This window comes from Telopea speciosissima, chromosome 4 (assembly GCF_018873765.1).
Source record: "Telopea speciosissima isolate NSW1024214 ecotype Mountain lineage chromosome 4, Tspe_v1, whole genome shotgun sequence".
NCBI lineage: Eukaryota > Viridiplantae > Streptophyta > Magnoliopsida > Proteales > Proteaceae > Telopea > Telopea speciosissima.
The window spans coordinates 22,666,654-22,689,907 of NC_057919.1; the positions used below are offsets into that span (position 1 = coordinate 22,666,654).

The 23,254-nt window shown below is 36.3% G+C and overlaps 1 long non-coding RNA gene and 1 pseudogene across 1 annotated transcript; both read left to right on the forward strand.

The window, feature by feature from the left end:
* Positions 1-164: 164 nt before the first annotated feature.
* On the forward strand, positions 165-22,952 carry LOC122660309. Its single transcript, XR_006332665.1, has 3 exons — positions 165-175; positions 1,659-1,662; positions 22,825-22,952. It is a non-coding gene; the product is annotated as an uncharacterized LOC122660309 (long non-coding RNA).
* Positions 2,626-13,263, forward strand: LOC122660307 (annotated as a pseudogene).
* Positions 22,953-23,254: the final 302 nt, after the last annotated feature.

Sequence of the window (23,254 nt, forward strand, 5' to 3'; positions counted from 1 at the left end):
CCAACCCCTCCCAACCATGCCCAACCATCATAAAATGTGGTGAAATACAACCATCATAAAATAAAAATTATGATGACACAGTGATTGATTTCTATCCTCAAATACAAGATTATTTGAATATATGTTTTCTTGGCATTCAAACATAGCCAAAGGGATAAATAATCCTTATTGTAGGGTGATCCAAATGACTGCCCCAACCCTTGAATGAGAAAAATCCTAAATATGAAACTATCATGTACTTGAATTTGATTGGATGTCCAATACATTTTATTTTTTTTGTGTAAAAAAGATTTTATTCATATTCAAGGTACAGAACTCATGGTTGGTGTTCATGACCACATCTCCTATAACCATGGATCGAAATTGACCCAAACTATCGTACACATTACCGAGAATGCCCTCCTAACAAGAAGTCAAATAAACTGTTAATCTCCCTTATCGGAGATATGTTATCACATCCTTGTCATCTGATTCAACCATTCATGTGGACCTACAACTTTCCTATTTCTTAGGAAATATGACCCGTAAAATCCGTATATTTCAGGGGATGCAAACTTAGTCCGACACCTTCCTATTTCTAAGGAAGTTATTGGAGTTATGAGGCAATTAAAGTCAAACATGTCCATTTCCTTGGTAAATTAGAAATGCTCCTTCTGCTCATCGATAACTCCATCATCTTGGCGCTTCCCATGTTGAGTTACGCTAACAGCAGAAACCGGTCCAACTTCTTTAATTGAAGAGGTGAGGGGAAAACTTCTGTTCCGTCGAAGAAGTTAATTAAACGTTCACCATTCAGAAATACTGGATACTTAGAAGGTTATTCCTCAAGCTGCATCTCTCTCTCTCTCTCCAGAGAACTGTTCTCCCTCCGTTCTGTACTATAGAAAAGTTGAAGCTTTATAGGAATTAATAACAATGAAACAATTAGCTTTTTTGGCCTTATCGTATTACATATCAATATGTTTAACCTTAATTGACTTTTGTTGCATTATTGATTATAACTTGTTTGCTTTCTAAATTAAAATCTGATTAATTTGTGATGGCTGGCTGTAAGAAATCGTCACAACCTATTGACTTCAGGTTGTTTGTCCATAGCTGTCCTATATCGGATTTTTATCCTCTCAGGTTCCCTGCCCGGTACAGTTTTTCCAATTTCTCTCATAAGGGAGTAGAAATGACCACCTTATCCCCTGCCTGACCACACTGCCAGGGTGGGATCCACCCCCCCTTTTTATTAGAGGCACTAGGGAACTGTACTAGGCAGAGAACCTGAGAGGATAATTTTCCATCCTACATCACGACTTCCATTGTTGTCTAATGTGATAGAATAAACTTTAGGGTAGTCTTTTAATAAGAGTTTATTGCATGTGTAGTAAGTAGCAGTTACTGTATATAAAAAATGAATTTGTACTAACAATTAATTTGGTGTATGACTCAGGGTATTTTTTGGTATGATTTGTATTTGTATTTATTATCTATTTTTGAGAAATCATTTGTAACAATAAATTATGGTCTTCAAATTATATTGGTTACTATTTATATAATTAAAAATAGGTTTGGTATGTCTATGTGCATAATATATTATGAAAAAGAAGAAGATATGATGTTAGAGAGATTAGGGTTTGATAGCTTGAAATTTGAAAAAAGTATAAAAATAGTGAAGTTACCTAATTATCCCTTGATCTAGAGCAATTACAGCACATGCCCATTAGAAGTAGTGCATAAATCACAATAAATGATTTGTGGCCCCAAATCAGAGCTATTTGTGATTTTTAATTTATTTTAAATAGAAATAAGTAATATAAATCATATAAAACACCTGTAAAAATAGAAATTAGTCAAATAATTACAAATACAAAGCATACCAAAGTGACCCTCAATCCTGTTATTGATTTATGTGAAAATGTTTTCTATGTCAATGGCGTAGGCCGTGCCCAACACATGGGGGTGAGCAAAATGACCGCCCCACCCCTGGAATGGTGGAAATGCTTCTCCCATGTGTTTGAGTGCAGCCTGCACTGTGGCACAGAGAACATCGACTCTTGATTTATATATTAAATTAGGTTAAGTGTGATTAGTTTTAGTGTTATGCCACTATGATTTCCACCTTTTATTCGATGATGTTCAAATTGCCATCAATGGTTTGACAAGTTTATCTTGCAGCAACATTTGACAGTTCCATTCCAGGTTGATTATGTTGCTGATTTTGTCTCAATAGTAATATTATTTGGAACTTTTCGTATATGGGTCTGGTAACTTGGCAGCCCAACTTTCAATTTTTTATATTTTGGTATAGAAATCAGTTGTAATTCATCATTGGTCTTCTTATGATGACATTCTTTATCTTGCATTTTGCTCCAATATGTTGAGTAAAAAATTCTTATTGATATTACTAAATTCTTAATTTTCTGTGAGAATTTTCCCAACTCTCTTGCATACATATATTTTTTTCGAACACCTCATATTTTGTCTGTTTATTAACAGGTTTATCTACATCTAATGGTGCTATTGAGACCTCAATATTGATCTTCATAAGGTGGACATGATTGCGTATTTAGGTGCTAGAATTTTCACAACATTTTTGCAAATGAAAGCTGTTAGGATTTGTATTGGACCAACCTGAACTAAGCAACCAAATTACAAACAGATTAAAAGAAAATTTGCAAATATGGATGCTTTTGAAGAATCAAAGAATGGCATGGATATTTGGATATTCTTTTTGCAATCGTCTACAAGAATTTTCATTCATGGGTTTTCTGCTTCTTCACACCTAATTTTGTTAGTAGTTCTATCCATTTACTGGACCTGCAAGAGACGCATGATGCCAAAGCTTGAAAGCTCAAAATCAATGTTGAAGAATAAATATTTTTTATACTATTGGTTAGCCCTTATATCTTGCACGGGTCTGTCTTTTTCTGATCTTCTTCTATGTGTGTTAAACTACATCTCTGGGTATAGACATGGTTGGTCTGATCTCAAGCTTTTTGCCCAATTGGATTTTACACTAAGAATGCTCACTTGGTTTGTAATCTCTGCTTATTTGCACATCCAGTTTTCTCATTTAAGTGAGCACAAGTTCCCTATTCTACTAAGGATTTGGTGGACCTTCTACTTCCTAATGTCTTGTTCCAATCTTGTTATACATATTGGTTTGTATTGGAAACATTCGTTCTCACCATTTCTGCTATGGGTCTCCGATGTTGTATCCATTATTGCTGGTTTTTTCTTTTGCTATGCTGGGTTGTTTGAAAAGGAACGAGAATATGAAGATCTTTATCTTTCAGATCCTCTTTTGAAAAGTAGTTTCAGTCAAACCAATGGCGATGATGGACAAGGATCAAGTGTCAATGGAGAGAATGTTACTCCTTATGCAAATGCTAATCTTTTTAGTATTATTACTTTCACTTGGATGAACCCTTTGCTTTCACTCGGATATAAGAAAACATTAGACCATAAAGATATCCCTCAACTTGCGACTTGTGATAGTACCAATGTGGTCCTTGCTCGTTTCATAAATAAACTTGAATATGATGGTAATGACAATGGTCATGATGGTCAGGTAAGCACACTTAAATTAGTGAAGGCATTGATTCTCTCAACATGGAATGAAATTTTATGGACAACTTTATTCTCCATAGTATGTACATTGGCTTCTTATGTCGGACCATATCTTGTTGATGCTTTTGTTCAATATCTCAATAGTCCCCACCCGCTAAAATATAAAGGTCATGCACTAGTGTTTATTTTCTTTCTTTCAAAACTCTTAAGATGCGTCTCAGAGAGGCTCTTGTTCTTTCAATTGCGAAAAATGGGAATCAAGATCCGTGCTGCCTTGTTCTCAATAATCTATAAGAAGGTTCTTAGACTTTCAAGCCAATCAAAGCAGGGCCACTCTAGTGGGGAGAATATTAATTTGTTGAGTGTTGATGTTGAGAGGATTGGCGTTTTCAGTTGGTGCCTATTCAAGTTGTGCTAGCATTGTTGATCTTATATAAGAGCCTTGGGATCGCTTCAGTTATAGCTTTTGTTGCCACTATGATTTTGATGTCAACAAATATTCCACTGGGAAAACTACAAGAGAAATTTCAGGGAGAATTGATGAATTCAAAGGATCAACGAATGAAGGTTACATCAGAGGCTCTACGGAATATAAGGATTCTTAAGCTCCAAGGTTGGGAGATGAGATTCTTGGATAAGATTATTGAGCTCAGGAACTTTGAAACAAGATGGTTAAAAAAATTACTTTATTTATCAGCTATGATTGCTTTTGTCTACTTGTCTGCTCCCATGTTTGTATCCATGGTTACTTTTGGGTTTTGTATACTTATGGGAATTCCACTAGAGTCGGGAAAAATTATATCTGCACTTGCAACATTTGAATTATTGCAAGGGCCCATTATTCTTCTCCCAAACACAATCTCCATGGTAGTTCAAACTAAAGTTTCCCTCAACAGGATAGCCTCATTCCTCTGTCTTGATGATCTTCATCAAAATATGGTACAAAAGCTTACAAGAGATGATGCCAATGTTGTAGTTGAGATAGTCAAGGGGAATTTCTCTTGGGACCTTCATTCACATAATCTTACATTAAAAGATATTAATTTTCAAGTGTATCACGGAATGAGAGTGGCTGTTTGTGGTTCTGTTGGGTCAGGAAAGTCAAGCCTGCTTTCATGTATATTGGGGGAAGTACCACAAGTATCTGGATCCATTAATTTGAATGGGACAACGGCCTATGTTGCACAATCACCTTGGATACAAAGTGGTAAGATAGTAGACAATATATTGTTTGGTAAGGAGATAGATAAAAAAAGGTATGAGATGATACTTGAAGCATGTTCATTGAAGAAGGACCTAGAATTGTTTGCCTTTGGGGACCAAACTATTATAGGGGAGCGGGGAATCAACCTGAGTGGTGGTCAGAAACAAAGAATTCAGATTGCACGTGCTTTGTATAATGATGCTGATATTTATTTGCTTGATGATCCTTTTAGTGCTGTAGATGCTCACACAGGAACCCATTTATTTAAGGTAACTACTCTTTGACCTCTACTTTCAAAAATTCCTTTTGATTAAATTGGCTTGAAGCTGTGCATATCATTGCTTACATCTCAATTTTGTTCACCAGAAACTAAGTTTGATCAAAAAGTTGATCTAAGAAGAATGAAATCATGACTATTTAAACAACAAAAAAAATTAATACAAACACATGATATTAAGAGATGCACATTCTTGCATAAAACCAATGGTTCAATGTTACTTAGGCTCTTTTTGGTATCATTCTTTTTGTCTATGGCCTATTTAAAAAAAAAAAAAAATTCTTACTGAAAATCATTTCGATCAACAAATGAAAATTGTTTGATAACTACTAAACATAATAGATTGTAGAATGACTAATAGGTTTGGTATACTTATGTGCAGAATAACTTTTTTTCTTTGTAGTTAAATAGGAGTGGATATAAAAGTAATTAAAAAGGGGAAGAGGGAGGTTGTCTTCCACCTCTAGCCCAATAACAGAACAGTAAATCAGTTAGGTCTTAAAGTGATCGAACTCATCAAAATAGACGCAAATTGTTGCAAAACTTCAAGGTAAGGTCGATCACTCAAGGACATAGTGATCTCAACCAATAATACCTCAATCCAACTGTTTGAGATTTAACAAAAAATCTCTAAAACATGAACTGGTGATAGTTGTAGGTTCAGTCATGGTTCCAACATGAAGTCTCTCGACAAGAGGAAAAATAGGGTTGAGGCTCTATGAATTCGGGTCGCCCTAAGGGATTGGTTTGCCTCTTAGAATTTCAGACGTATTGAATTGAGATTCGAAGAGTTCTAACTAGTTCTTCCTGAACTCATAATGTTAGGAACAAGGGAAAATAGCAATAACGTAGAGAAAAAAAAAATACAGAATATGAGAAGGTAGTAATGGGAGGAAGGAAGAAGCAGAGAGAGAGAGAGAGAGAGAGAGACCTACCCAAAGACGTTGCTGCAATGGGGATAAATTGTAGGAGACAGAGGAGTGAGTGATGAGAGATGAGAGAACGAACGAGAGACAGATATGCAGGATGAGGGTTTCAGACAAATAGGTTTTATAAAGTAATTTTACAATTTTAACCTCAAAACCTAGCCTTTAAGAACACGTGATATTAAAGTTGAGTGAAAAAATGAGAAACAAACGTTTGTGGCCAAAATCCATTATGAATTTCAGGGTGTTTTCATTTATTTTAAATAAAAAAAGGTTTCAAAAATAATACCAAATACATGAAAAAAATAAAAAATTGTCAGAAAATGAAAAATGATACCAAAAAGACCGTTATTGTCTTGAAAAGTAAATTATATTAAACATGTAAGCAAATATTCTTTTTGAGTGCCTAAAGGTGAACATCTAAACTTTGTGACAGGATTGTTTGCTGGGAATTTTGGGTTCAAAAACAGTAATATATGTCACCCACCAAGTAGAGTTTTTACGTTCTGCTGATATTATCCTGGTGAGAATATGCCACCTTTCTTTCCCAATTCAAGTCCTCAACCTAGTTTGAGGGTGATTACTACCTTCTCTTATTTGGCAGGTTATGAGAGATGGAAGGATTACTCAAGCGGGAAAGTACGAAGAAATTCTTAGTTCAGGAACTGACTTTATGGAATTAGTGGGTGCACATAAGAAAGCTTTGGGAGACCTTAGGACTATCGAATGTGGAGATGATTTGGATAATTTAGTTAATGATGAGGAAGATAGTAATATGTTATGTAGCGAGAAGTCTATTCAAGATGATGATGAAAAGAAATCCAAAAACTACAATGCAGAAAAACTTGTTGAGCTAGAAGGGCAACTTGTCCAAGAAGAAAAGAGAGAAAAGGGTGGATTTAGTATTTCATTCTACTGGAAGTATATTACAGTTGCATATAAAGGAGCTTTTATACCATTGATACTACTGACACAAATTCTTTTTCAGATTCTCCAAATAGCAAGTAGTTATTGGATGGTGTTGGCTACTCCTGTTTCAGGAGATGTGAGACCTTATGTTAGAGGATCCACTCTCATATTTGTTTATGTTTTCTTATTTCTTGGAAGCTCATTTTGTGTACTTATAAGGTCCATGCTCATTGTAACTGCTGGATACAAGACAGCGACACTTCTCTTCAACAAAATGCATTTTTGCATGTTTCGTGCTCCCCTGTCATTTTTTGATTCTACTCCGAGCGGAAGGATTCTAAACTGGGTCAGTAAATATGATTATTTACTTTTGGAAGAAACAAGATATTATTTGATAGCCATAAAAATTAATATAATTTTAAATTTAAAATCAACTCAATTTTTTAATACAGGTATCCATAGATCAAAGTGCACTTGATACCTCTATTCCAAATCAAATTGAAGAACTTCTTATTTCAATCATTGGATTCTTGGGAACTGCTTTAGTAATGTCACAAGTTGCATGGCAAATGTTAATAGTTTTTATTCCGATGACTGTGATATGCATCTGGTACCAGGTAATTTTTATATAGCCTCTCATGATTAAAATTTCAAATCAAGGTTACCCATATTTTTCGATGATTTACAGGAATAATACAAGTTTGTTAAAACTTTGTTTGTTCTAATAAATTATGAATTTTATTTGTTCACCAAAATTGATTTAGTGGTGGATGTACATATTCTTGAGTGTTAAAATGGTGATTTATAAATCAATATTCTTATTTAATTTATGAAGAATTTTCAAGATGTCCATTTTTTCAATCATACATTTTCATGTAAATCAATATAGAGTTGTTGTCTTTTTGTTTACCAAAGTTATTTGAGAATAAAAGATCAAACAAGGCCACTTTTGTTAAGTGCAAAGTGGTTGTGCTTTTGATATGAATTTAATATTTTAAATGTGTTTAGAGAAACATATAGTATGGCCTAAAGCTTTATTGGTTGCTTCATTTGGTGGAGCTCATATTAAAAGTGAGTTAAGTTAATAGAGTTGTTTACCACAAAAAGATTAATAGAGTTTAACAATAAATAAAGGAAAAGGTTTTCTAATTTGGTGATCTACATAACTAATAAGCTCTGGTTGGGTGTTTACTTCTGTCACATGGTAGATTAGATTCAGTTAAAAATTTGGGAATTGGTAGACCCCAAAGTCCCCAACTTACATGTCAAGTTTAAGGGCAACCAAGTAAGCCACATGTCAAAACAGATCATTGAACATCTATGGAATTGACATAGTGTAAGGGACGACCAAGGAGGTGCATGAACATACATGAGAGGGTATGACATTGTATGGTGGGTAAATGATTGAATTTGGGTCTAAAACTTAGCATGTGGAATAAGGTATATCCTGACCAAGGACCCCCTTACATGGTTTGCTAATCAAGAAAACTTTTGCAAATAAGAAATTAATAATGAATAATTTCTCATTCTTTCATTAGCTAAATAATAAATCAATTATAATTATAAAAATATATTTATAAATAGATAAATCAGGAAATGGTTTTAATTAATAAAGGGTTAATTAATAAATAATTGTCAACTAAATATTAAGGATTAAAGGAAAATATGGAAAGTTATTGTAATCAACCCAACCATTCAATACTTCTTCCCTTTTATATCAATCATATATGTCAAGGTTTGGTTTTGATCTTTATTGTATGCCTCACCTTGTTTGGACTTCTATCCCTCTATTTCAATGATTGAATTGAAGCTTCCCAAAACTGTAAAAGTTGAATTCTCAACCAATAAGATCTCAAATTTGTTAGATAGCTAAGTGGGGCTTTGAAAACCCACATCAAAAAATTCTGAGCCCCAATGGACTTCCATTTGACAGGCAGTCAAGAGAAGCTATCTAGGTGTACCATCCAAGAATCGATGTCACGTTATTAATTAGGTAATGGGCGTTGTTCTCTGTGCCGCAGCGTAGGCTGCGCCCAGGCACATGGGGGTGGGCGTAATGATCACCCTACCCCCCTTGAGTGGCAGGCCCATGTGCCTGGGCACAGCCTGCGCTGCAGTACAGAGAACATTCTCCCTAAGTTTTAATGGGATAATCGTTTTCCTTCCATCCTCGCTATCTTTTTTTTCCACTTTCCTTCAGATCCCTCTTTCTTTCCTTAGTGAAGCATGTGGACTACACTTTATGCTAGTCACTCAAAAGCATTGCACAACCCAAGTGAAGGACCAAGCTACATCATGCTACATTTTTTGTGCTAAACTTCACATTCATGTGATTTTTGGTAACACTGAATAAAGCCATATTGTTTAGTCCATCATTAGTCAATTTAGATTTGCCAAAAAAAATTGGGATTGAAAAATATGGTTATTAATGGAATTTGAAATTTCATAACATGATTAATAATTTTGGATTTGAAATTTCATAACATGATTAAGTATTTGGTAAGAGAAAAATAGGGATGCCACAAATTTCGGATACAATTACATTCATTTTATTAAAGAATTTGGGTACAAAAATTTCAATATGTAATCAATATACAAGTAATTTACATAATTCAATTAACATATAATAAACTTAGAAAAAATAACCATTCAAAAGATAATAATTAAAGTAACTAAAATAGAGTTAAATGTTTTCCTACAATTTCATCCATTCCGGATAGGCGAAGTTCACTCGTTTTTCCAGCTTTGGCAAGTTTGTCCACTCGCATAATCCTAACACACAACGGTGCTATATGATCAGCTCGACCACTGGGAGAGAGATAGGGCTAGAAATCATAAACCCTTTTATCAATAAGGTCCTCTTCAATCATTTGTCCAGGCCGAGATTTATTGAAATGCCTTCTTGGATATTCTTCAATATCCTGAATGATGGTGTCAATATCAACCATCTAAACCTTAGCAGCTTGCATTAGGAAAAAAATACTATATCATTTTCATGCAAATTATACATTTATCACATTTTTTTTTACATTGTACCTAATTTCTTTTTTTATAAACCTTGACTTGTAGCAATACTACGCATATGCAGCACGAGAACTTTCACGGTTGGTCGGAGTATGCCAGGCTCCGATTATACAGCATTTTGCTGAATCTAGCTTAGGTTCAACCACAATCAGGTGCTTCGGTCAAGAAGAGAGGTTTATGGACACAAACCTCAAGCTAGTGGATGGGTATTTGCGGCCCAAATTTCATATCTCTGGTGCAATAGAGTGGTTGTGCTTCCGCATGGATATGTTGACATCCATCACATATGCCATCTCATTGGTTTTCTTAATCTCAGTGCCAAAAGGAGTACTTAGTCCTGGTAAAAAAATTAATGAGATCTTAAAAGCTCATCCTTTAGGAACAACATGATTGATTGTTTATATGAAATTATGATTTGGATTTATTTTTTCTTTACTTTAATGCAGGTGTTATGGGTTTAGCGGTCACATATGGGCTTGGTCTGAGTATGCATGAGGTCATATGGAATCTTTGCAGTCTTGAGAATAAAATCATATCCATTGAAAGAATACTGCAATTTACATGCATCCCTAGTGAACCACCTCTATTGGTAGAAGAAAATAGGCCAGATCATGAATGGCCATCACAAGGAAAAGTTGATATTGTTGATCTACAGGTAATCCACAATCTAGATTTCTTAAGTCTTTATTTACTTACATATTTCCTCATTTTATGGAATAAGACCCTATGAATCCTGATTCTGCTAGATAGCTGTTAATGGTCTTATAGAACTCTGTCAAGCTTCACGTTATGATTATTTTATATTTATGTAGGTCCGGTATGCCCCACACCTTCCTCTTGTCTTGCGTGGTCTTACATGCACTTTCCCTGGAGGGATGAAGATTGGTATTGTTGGGCGAACGGGAAGTGGTAAATCAACTCTTATACAAGCTCTCTTTCGTGTGCTTGAACCTACAGCTGGTTATATTTGTATAGATGGTATCAATATCTCCAAGATTGGCCTTCATGACTTGCGGTCAAGATTGAGCATCATCCCACAAGACCCAATAATGTTTGAGGGGACTCTAAGAAGAAATCTCGATCCACTTGAAGAGTACACTGATGAAGAGATCTGGGAGGTGAGATTTTCTTTCCATTTGATGTATAATCTTAAATTAATGAAAAAAATAGAAATGTCTTTTTCTTACTGATGATCCACACATAAAACAAACACATTGTAATTGATTAGTTAGGACATGTATATCTATGAACTCCTTTCTTGTGGTCATCTTCTTTTTATTTTTTGTTTGATTTTTGAAATCCTTTCCATTAGATATTGAAATCATTGTATTAGATGCATTTAATCATCTTTGGGAAAAGTTTTGATGTAGGTTCGTTGGAAGCTACAGATTGGGAGAGTCGAACACACTCTTCTAGGTGTGCTACCGTGTGAATCAAACACAAAGAAATAGAAAATTGTAGAAGGGGGAAAGCTACAACTCTTCGAGGTTGTAATGAAATCTCTATGATTTCAATGGGTTTAACGTGACTCTTCAAGGACATGAGAAAAATTGCAACTCTTCTAAGATGCAATGTAACTTTCCAGGGTTACAAGATAGAACATTTTGAGCTTCCAAAATACCCACTTGAGTAAACTTTCATTAATCCATTCTTCACTAATTTAACTCCTTTCCAAATTACATATTTATAGATAAATTTTAAAACCCTAAATCTTAACCTTGACTTACATCGATCTGACAGTGAAAATAAAACAAATTATTTAAAAATAAAAAAAAACTTCACACAAGATACCCAGCCAACCTAGACTCCTCGACATATTATTACTATAAAATAAGAAGGCAAAAATAAGGAAAGAAGAGATTAAAAATCGTGAACTAGGAAACTTCCAAGGTTGTGCGTGATTAAGTTGGTAAAGATTCCCAAAATCAATGACGTTCCATTCTCCTTCCAAATAGGTAGTCTTCCAAAGTTAAGCAATCTTTCAATAGAATAGGGAAGTTTCTAATTACCCTTCCATAAAGTCCAAAGCTACTTTACCAAAGACCAAAGGCCGGACACTTCTAGTTAAAAAAAAAACAAAATGTCTAAAGCTATTGAAATTCTTCAAATTGTTTTCTAATTTAGAAATTAAAAAGTGGCCAAAGAAAATAGAATATCCTCTCATGCAAAATCGGTAGGAGATTTATTGGTTCAGCTTCAGTTGGGGGCCTTCTAGAAGCTCCAACTCACATAGGTTTATAGACACTGACTCGGTTTGGACTGATGTAGCCTTGAACATCAGCTTGGTTTGGTGTACATGGGCCTCCATGCTGATGTGGGCTCTGCCAATTTGATGGATTGCTCCATCTCTCAACTTGCAGAGGAATTGATGATGTACATTGACCCATAACAATGGTAGTGTTTCGATTTGAGCCTGTATAAGTTTGGTATATCAAATTGTTTTAGTTGGGACGTACAAAGAGAACTATTTTTACCTCCTTATTTTCCATTTTCACAAGGCACCCCATTGCTTTTCTTTTTTTTTTGTGATTTATCTCTTGCTTAGCTCATTTTTCATGGTTATTATCTATCAACAAGGTAGTAATTTGACATGAACCATTGTTGTCTTAGGCTTTAGATAGATGTCAGCTTGGTGATGAAGTTAGAAAGAAGGGAGGGAAGCTTGATTCTGCAGGTTGATTTCTTCTTATTCTCTCTATACAAAAGTTTCTTGACATCAATTTATTCACGAAAAAGTGCATTATTATATGATATATCTAACTATTAGTGCACTACCCAACTTTTTAGCCCCCAACCCCTTTTCTGACAAGAATTAGGGGAAGAAAGCTTAATAAGAATAAGATCCTGAATAGCTAACCCATTTTCGTATGGTGGCTTCACAGTGACTGAGAATGGAGAGAATTGGAGCATGGGTCAAAGACAATTAGTCTGTTTAGGACGAGCGTTACTCAAGAGGAGCAAAGTTTTGGTGCTTGATGAAGCTACTGCATCTGTGGATATTGCGACTGACTATCTAATTCAGCAAACGCTTAGTCAACACTTCTCTGGGTCTACTACCATCACAATTGCACATAGGATAACATCAATTCTTGATATTGATATGGTCCTTCTTATTGATAATGGTTAGTAGCTAGCAATTAGTATACCAAAATCAAATAAGTTCAGTTGAATTTAGTAATATGTTTTCTCATTCTTATTTGGTGCTTGCCTAATCAAATTGTCATGTTTTCTTGTCTTAACTAGGCCTTATACTGGAATATGACTCCCCAGCCAAATTGTTAGAGATCAAGTCCTCATCCTTTGCAAAGCTTGTCAAGGAGTATACCAGAAGATGTAGTTCTTAGTTTTTAAAAAGCTAAATAAGTGAATTTGAATGTTTAAAGTAAGTATGTTGCATTAGACTGAGGTGCGCGCATTGGCATTTTGAATATGATAAAATATCATTGGGTGATTGAGGCTACCTGTTTCGAGTTGGAATTAGCATTCAATTGCAATATTGGGGATAAAAAAGAAGGTGAGAAGGGCAAAAAAGATATCTTCTTCATGCATATTTGGGAGAAGTTATAGTAGCCAAGCGGTATCTTTAGATTGTCCAAAATATCTAAGTCCCTGCTCACATGTCAAATTTAATCCAAAATGGAATTGGTCAATCTTAATTTTCATTGATGAGTGTTTGTATTATAAACTTTCAAACATCCAATTTTCATTTTTGTAACTTAGGAATGTCAGAGGAATTAGGAATCTATAACTTTTAAAAGGGGAAGGTTTGGGTTCCTTTTGTTGAACAAATTTTTTTTTTTTTTGATAGATAATATGAAATTTATTAGAAACGAGGGAAAAGGGGGGGAGGGGATGTAGAACAAACACGCTAAGGCCACCAAAGCTAGCTCAATGAGGATGCATTACACAAAAAGCCCAAATAAAAATAAAAACAGCAAACTCCCACAAGAATGGATCCACTGAACTTGAATACCCCATTTCCTAACCAAATAGAGGTTCCGGCCAGATTCCTTTCCTTTTAAGCGAGATGCCCCTATAAAGATCTTGGAAGTTCGACTGAATGTCTCTAACAATGAGAGGCAAAGTTCTGATAGGTATCATTAATCCTTGAGCTTTCCTAAGTGTCTTGAACCTTTCTATGGCCATGGTGAATAGTGAAGGGGAAAAAAGGGACTGAAAGGGGGCATTTGGATTCTGGCATTTACCCATATTTCTATCTCTAATGTTCATCATTTTCCTAATTTCGTGGTCATCCACATAAATGATTTTGTTAGAAGCCCATGGTAACTCATTTGCATTTATGCCCCACCCTAGCCTCATAACAAAATAGCTTGCTGGAACATGCTTGAATCATTTCTGTTAGACTGCTCCCTCCCACATGTCTTAATTGGGGACTTAATGAACTTTTGTCTCAAATGGATAAAATAGGAGGAAACCATTTTAGACCATCTCAATCCTTTCTTCTTTTTCTCTCAACTTTGATGAGATTTGTCAGTTCTAGATTCATTTGGCCTAACAAACAAGCCCCACCAAACCTCATCAAAGAATGCATTGACAGGGCATATGCCTCCTCACCTTGATTGGACTTTTTTTTTTATGAAAAGAAAAGAAATAGATATATTAAGATGGCAAACTTTTACAAAGTTTATACACAATTGGGATTTTGGTTATCATGGCCTTCTCAGCCCAACAAAAAAGCATTGATCGCATCAAATCATTTTTGAGAGGTTTATATAGGGTCTCTTTAGATTTATCCACCATCTGCAAAAAAAACTTGTTAGAAGTTCCCAAGGCCACGAAGATTGAGTTGGAGTTGGAAGAAGTCCAGGCAACGCATCATTTGAGCACCAAACTTCTTCACCTTCAGCCCTATCTCCTCAGGAAAATTAAACCCTTGTGCAGAACTTTCAAGGGATAGTGAGTATTAATAGATCCTGCAGTTATCAGAATGAATTTGCCATCTAACAAAATGCAAGAAGCCCATCCAGATGGTCCTAGTTTTCTGGTATTGTTCCTTGCGCATAACAAAACAGGAAAATTGCAAATGGATAAACAAGGTAAAAAAGTAGTAATAGCCAGATCCTCATCATAAATTACATCCCTTAAAGGAATGGGAGAAGAAAAGATCTTAAGATCCAATAACCATTGTTCAATCCTCTTAATCACTCTGAGAGGATTTGGTTGAATAGAAGAAAAATAAAACTTGTTCCTGACATCCCATATAAAATAACATGATAAAATAAAAACAGAAAAAAACCAAGAGAGAGTTGACTTGTCAAGCTTGTGGCTTAGGTAGATAGACATGCAGAAATGTTCTAGAGAGGGGTGGGTAATAAACTTGGTTCTCAAACCCAAAGGACTAGTTGCCCAGATGCGTTTAACCCAATCACATGAGACTAAGAGGCTACAGGGATCCTGACCATGTATTTATAATAAATACAAAATCCTAATCCAATCCACCCCCACAATGGAAAAGACTAGTATACCCCCACTATCCTTAAAACTATTCTCAAGCAGGGTTTATGTATGTGGACCCACACCAATAGGTATGGCACAATTAATTAAGGCCACAGAAAAGCCTAACAATCTCCCACTTGAGCTACATTAATTATACTCACTTTCCTACTGGCTTGGCCAGTGAGTCACACTGCAAATAATAGTTTTGAATCCTTGATTCAGTCAACAAATCGATTCATATCGAACAACAGCAGAAGGTACACCTTAACATATGGTGCACAACTTTCAATCAATTACAAATACAAGTCCATCTATTAACCAGAATCGCATTGGAAAATAAAACCATGACAACCACCATGTGATCACAACTTTGTTGTCACACCCTTAACAGGTCCTTTCTTTGATATTAACCGACATTGGATAAATCGCCACAACCTTGTTAACATCTAACTTTGGCAATTACCACCTAACTTTAACATGTCAAACAATCACATACACAACAATGTGAAAACAAAACACATTTCAACAAATATCCATGCTTAACAAAACAAGTTTTAACATACTAGTTAAGCAAATAAAAAATATGCTCCCACTGAACTCCCACTGATTAACCAAAACAAGCAATGTATCACCTAAAGAAAGTAAATAGTCCAAACTATAGGAAATAGTTCAAAATAAATGTCTAAAACTCTGAATTCTCATTCAGCCTTGCTTGAGATTTTCCTGCCCAGATGCTCTAGTACCTTTCTTCTTTTCCAGCCATGCCTTGCAAGCATTGCGGTCCCTTTTGATGTGCCCCTTTTTTCTGCACAAGTAGCACTCTATGTCATTCTTGTTGTCCTTATCAAAAGACCTATTCTTTCTCTTACCAGTCTTATGAAAATCACTGCCAGACGTTCCCTTGTTCTCAGTTAGGTTGGCGCTTTCCACCATGTACTTTTTTAATCTTCCTTCTTCCTGTGTCACAACACTGATAAGTTCACTCAGTGTCCATGTTTCTCTTAGAGCATTGTATGTAGTAAATAAAGTCTTGTAATCCTCTGGCAAACAGTTGAGAACTAGGGTGATCAAAAAATCATCATCAAACTTGATGTCCAAATCCCTGATCTTGTTTCCTGTTGTTACCATCCCTAATATGTGTTCCCTCATGCTACCATTCCCTTCAAACTTTACTCCTGTAAGCTTGGTCATCAAATTTCCTGCCTCTGACTTTTTGGTTTCCTCAAACATAGACTTCACAGCTGCCAAACAGTCCTCTGCAAGAGTATGAGATCATATGTTGCCACGCACTTCCTCAGGTATGGAATGCTCAACTAGTGCCAAACTTTTCCTGTTCGCATCTTCCCATTGTTTGAAATTAATTTTATCTTCAGCAGTACTGGATGCAGTAAGATCAGCTGGCTTATCCACCCTCAAACAGAGGTCCAAATCCATAAGTCCCAAAACTAGGTTTAACTCCTCAAGCCATTTCTTATAGTTTTCCCCAGAAAGAACAGGGACAAAATTCATAAAACTGAAGTTGGAAACCATCCTGGTGATAGCATTTAAAGCAAATAAATAACCATTGCAACAATCAATTAGCAAACACTTTGATGTGATACACCCACACCTAATAAACTTTGCCAGTAATAAAACTAGCTAAACAAGAATTTCAACCGCACTACATTCTCAACCTTTGGGTTGATGAAATGCACTGGTCCTTTTACCGCAATTACCGCAAGAGGGCAATGACGTTCGGAAATCTCCTCCACCTTTGGGTGGTAAGAAACCCCTAGGTCATGCCTCTCAATTTCTGTGCATTAACTTTTAACTTTGACAATATCAACTTTGGGTCAACATTATCTACTTTGATCATAAAACCTTGAATTATAGGGCATTATAATACAATTAAGCATGCCACTTTGGTGGGACCCACCTAATTATACCATAATATCATGTAATCATATTTTACAACTAATATGTGTGGGATTACAACAAAATTAATGCACTTAAGGATCATCATGTGTCATTTAATGTCTGGTTACAGTTCCATGCTCATTAACAAATAATAATTGACCTGAACATACATTTAAGATTGTAGGAAAATGCAAACACTGTTAAAGCCATGGTCTCTGATTTTTTAATGTATGCCAAATTGCATATCAAAACGAAGAGCATGAAAAAACAGACACCCCAGAAAAAATCACACCTCAAAATTCATCAAAACAAACCCACACGGGCCTCTAGAAGTTTCTGGTTTTTTGTCCCCCTTTTTTTTTTTTAAGAGAGGACCCAATCGGGGCAAACAAACTAAACCGAACCGATCCGGCTTGACTACGATTCACCCAACTGGGTTTTTGGGTCAGAAAAAATCGGGTAACAAACGGGTCCCGAGTCGGGCTGAGTTATCTTTGATCGGGTCAAAGACTCTTTGGCCGAATCGGGTTGACTCTGACCGGGTTCTGTTGACGACCCGGGACGGGTCCATCTCTAACCAGGTCAAACATGACCCGCAAGTCACGGTGTTGAAGTCATTACGTCAGCTTACGACGTTAGGATGATGTCATAATTAATTTTTGGGAAATTTACACATACCACCGCTGCGTACCCTCCTGAGGTTTACAAACGTTAACAAATAAACTCATTCCGTCAGTTCATAACTAACAGTGTTAAAATCAAGGGATAAAGTTACAAAAATACCCCTTCAAGAAAAAAAAACCTTCAACTCATCTTCCCCAAATCGATTGGGGAAGCTGAGTTACAAGTATCCTTGAGTCTTGAATGTGTTAGGATTTTGGTTCCGGAACCTTAACGTTTCAGATCTCTTAAGGAGCGGCCCCTGTAAAGATTGAAATAGATTCCTAAATAAAGGAGGCTATGGGGGAAGGTTCAGATGGAGTGGTGGGTGATCAAACAATAATGATGATGACGATGCCGGATTACCATCGGCGGCGGCTGCAGTAGGGAGTTCACTGAAGAAGTCCAGTGAAGCCGGATAATTTGACGGCTTCTTGCTTGAGAAAGAGATTGTTTGATTAGGGAGCATGGAGGAGTCTGAGCATCTGGGCAATTGTAGTAGGTTGAGAAGGTCTTGGGTTCCGAAGAGAGTGGAATTGAAGCATTGCAGATTCTGCTGCAAACCCATCTATTGTGGTTGCTGCTGGTGCAAAAGAGGATTATAATTTATGTCTTGCGTCTCTTGGACTCCGGTGGGATCCCAGTTGTGCTGATCCATATGCTGTGGGGGCAACGTTGGATTGGGGTCATGAAGCATCTCCAGCATCAAATTTGTATTGAACTCATGCTCCAAATCGAAGCCTAAATGTTGTTGGAGGTCAATTCCAATGGAGACCGCAACAACCGCGGCAGCATCACCATCGTGGGAGGGGTTGTGGTGGTTGGAGAAATCTTCAAGGGAGAACCCAGAAAGCTTGAAGTTGTCTTCCATGCTATTATGGCTGTGGCTGCTACTACCACCACCAGCATCTCTTCCTCTACCCATGAGTGGTGGCAGAGCAGAACAGTTTGCGACAGAAACTGAATTTCCAGTTTCAAAAATTACATACACAATCCCAAAACCTTACCATTTCAGATCTCTTAAGGAACGGCCCCTGCAAGAGATTCCTCCTTGAACCAGACGTCAGCTGCCTCTTGATTTTCTCTAAGCTGTTCTCAGTTTCCACTCTCTGCAACATCAGAAAAGGGGAGAGGGGGGAATGAAGGGAATCAACCCAAAGAAAGATCTAATCTCTAAGAAATAGAAGAAACCCAATTTGCAAAGAAACCCAATTTGCAACTGAAACCAAAATCCTCAGCCACACCTAAGAAATCCATATCAGTCATAATTTAACACCGGAAGCTCACCGGAGATGTTCCATTAGAAGCCATGGATGGAGCAATCAAATAGCATAGAATCAGAGACTTAAAAGAAATTATTGTGAAATTGGAGAATTAAAAAGGAAAAATGTTCTGGCGACGAAACGAGAGGAAACGGAGAGCTCTGTTTTGGTTTTCTCGTCAGAATACGTCAAGCAAGAGACATCTGACCAAGTCTCCGGGGATGATTCGACAGATTTTCCAACCAAAATCAAAGCTTTCCCAACGGAATCCTGAGGATTCTCATCCATATCCGACCATATCTCCGTCGAGTTTTTCTTGCCATGATCAGAAGCTAAAGAAGAAGAATCAACACCGAAATCAATTCGTTTTTGCTTCTGCGATTGATTCTTGTGCTCTACCATGATAGTTTATTCAAAAGCGCCATTTCTTGAACCAAAACCCCAGCACATTCAAGGCTCAAGATACCTGCAACTCATCTTTCTCAATCGATTTGTGGAAGATGAGTTTCAGGTTTTTTTTTTTTTTTTTTTAAGGGGTATTTTTGTAACTTTACCCTTTGATTTTAACACTGTTAATTATGAAATGACGGAATGGGTTTATTTGTTAACGTTTGTAAACCTCAGGGGGGTATATAAAATTTTCCAAAATTAGGGGGTAAAATCATACTTTCATTAAACCTCAGGGGTGGTATGTGTAAATTACCCTTAATTTTTTTTTTAATAAACCAATTGGAGAGTGGATCTCACCCGCTGCTTTGGCCGGCGTGTGGCAGCGCGTTCGGCCGCTGGCGGTGGCGATTCACCCATCAAAATGATCGTCTCGTCAAGCCCTTTATTCCAGTATAAAAATATTCCGGTTCACCGGCGAAAAATTCCGACAGCGGCCAAAACAAGTACGTGTTCGCTTGAAAAAATTCAGAAAAAATTGTTCTTCGTCGTTAAAAATCGATTCAAGTGTTCCACGAACAAACAATTGATTCTAGGTCTGTATGGATGGCTTTGATACCACTTGTTAGAACAACCTTGGGTTTTGTCAAACCTAAATCCGTCTCTTTACAGAGATCTAGAACACGATTGAACAAAAAAACAGAAAACTAGAGTGTACCTGTCACCCACGTATGTTGACGAAGAACAATAACAAGAAAAGCTCCAAAGCTTGATTCGTCCTCGAACAATAACTAATACCCCTCGGTCTGCATCTTCCACAGCCCTCTCCTCCCACTTTGGCTCCCTTTCTTGTGAGAAGAATAGAGAATGAGACTAAGAGACTGCAGAGACCCTGACCATGTATTTATAATAAATACAAAATCCTAATCCAATCCACTCTCACAATGGAAAAGACTAGTATACCCCCAATATCCTTAAAACTATTCCCAAGTAGGGTTTATGCCTGTTGATCCACACCAATAGGTATGGCGTAATTAATTAAGCCCACAAAAAATCCTAACAGTATCCTCCCTTTGTTGCTTTTCTAATTGCCCATATCTAACAAAACCTATTTTAATCTGTGCAGGATACTATAACATATATCTAAACAAATCAGGATGAGCTTTTGGCATTTTGTATAACAGATATTTTATTTTGGTAGAACTGAACAATGTTTTGACAAACAGTTGTATAGAAGCAGAAGCCAGAGGACTGCTTAAAGGCTTACAAACTATTAATACTTTTGGATGGACTAATGTATAGGTCTAAAATATGTCCTAAGAACTGGAGGAGATAATCAACGCTCACAACACAAAACTTGTGGAACTCCTTTTGTATCTTTGAGCTTTTGAACAATATTCACACAAAACTCCTTTCATTAATGATGGGGATTCAGGGGTTATTTTTTTGTTTAACAAAATACATCTTTACTTTAATGTTGACCTTTTTTTTAATTATCAAAAAAAAAATTGTTCCGATGATTAAATTTCTGAGTTTTCCCTCCTCTCAAAGTTTTCCTTACATGGTCATGCATTCTAACCCAAAAGTCTCAAAATTGATTGCTAGAGCATCAATTTGAATTTTTCCTATAGCCAATCATGTGAAATGTTATTTTAGCTTCAAAAAATGTATGGTTGAGGTTCATCACAAAGAAAGATATCTTCTTAATTAAATAACACTTCAGGACATCATCTTTTTTATTGATGTGGTTTTGTTTTAGTAAATATCTAATATGCCAATTTTGGTAAGTTAGGAATGTCTTTTTTTTTTTTTTTTTTTTGACGGGAAAGGTTTGGGTCATTTTCATTGAAAATGCATTTTTCTTAACCGCCTTTTCTTGTTTTGATTTGCAGTTACCTTTTTGGGTGGGAAAAAGCTGTGAGATTTTGGGATATTAGAGCTAGGGTTTTATGGGAAGAGTTCTTGCTGCAACTTTTGGTGTTCTGGAGAGTACTTTTCTTCCATTATATAGTGAATCATCTTCAGCTTCGTCTATGAACGTAGCACATCATATTGGTAGATGAACCACATAAAATCTCAGTGTCATCTTCTCTCTATTTAGTGTTTCTTGGTGTTTGTTTTAAGAGATTGGGAGAAAATACCTTACATCTTTAGGCATGCTTGCACCAAATTACCTCCCTAATTACTTCTTTTAAGCTTTTAAACATAGGCCTAATCATAATCGAAAAGAAAATAAAAGATCGGATTTATGAAAATGACCCCAAATTGAGGGGTAATTCTGATATTTAAAACTTTAAGAGCTGTAGGTTTGTTGGAAGTTTGCTTTAACAGCAGTTGTTCACTTTTTTTCATATGGGAAGTTGGGAGACTAAAGATTTGGGGATTGACAAAAAGATTTCCCTTCTTTTTATTTGTTGGTAGTTTGGTACTATAAATTTTGAGTCTATAAATTGAAATCACCCCCTCTCCATGCAACAAACCCATTCTCACAAATGCACAATCCCAATTCATTCTAATCTTTTTATTTTTCAGTTCCACTATGACACATCCCATTCTGTTATTTGAACTTCTCATATTTGCATACTTTAGTGTAAGCAAAATGATTCTTTCCTTATCTATTCATTTCAACATGGTTATTTCTTGTTCTTGTTTTATCTTTCTTATTTGGTTATCATTTTTTTTTTTCTCATGACATTGCAGGGTTCTCAAGCTAAAAATGACTTCTTACAGTACTGGGAAGAGCATATTGGTCTTCCACATGCTCCACATTGGTTGGCAGAAAAAGCTTCTCCATTAAACCCTCGTCAAGTGGAAATATTTATGAAACTTATGGAAGAAAATGAATTTTCTTCCCACCTCCATTTGTTTTGTAATCAAGCTAACATTGCTTGTTCTACAAATGCACTAGTGAAGAAGGCAACAAACAACACAACACTGCCACCTATAGCCCAGTGGAATGCTTTTAAAGTAGAATATGATAAAGTTCCAAATGAAATACCCATGTCGATTGCACTCCAAGGAGGATTGCCATATTTCCGAGAGTCAATGGTGAAAGAGGGAGGTTTCATTTCTGTTCCTGATCTAAGAGACCCATTGTCATATAAATCATTTTTGCCACAATCTCTGGCATCAAAAATCCCATTTTCCTTTACCCAGATCAGGGAATTGAAGAAGCTCTTTGGTGTGATGGATAAATCAAACATGGATAAATATATTCAAGACTCCCTTAAGATATGTGAGAAGAGCCCGATTCGCGGCGGCGAGCAAGTCACTTGTGCAATTTCAGCTGAGGATCTTATTGATTTTGTTGTTGGAAAATTAGGGCACCATGTATGTATATGGAGTACTGAGAACATTGAAGGATCTTATGAGAATGTTACAATTGGAGCTATGAAACTCATCCACGCAAATCTCTCCGAACCACCAGCCTTGTGTCACAGTCTACCATTCCTATTTCAAGTCTACTATTGCCATGTTTTACCGAAGGTAAAAGTTTATGCAATTGATATATACGCTCAGAAAAAGGTAAATCTTGCAATCATGGCATGCCACTATGACACATCAACTTGGAATCCAAACCATCTTGCTTTTAAGCTTCTGGGTTTTGGTCCAGGCCTCATTGAAGTCTGTCATTGGATAACCGAGAATGGAATGGTTTGGACTAAGACACTAGGTTGAGAAGCATTTCAAGATT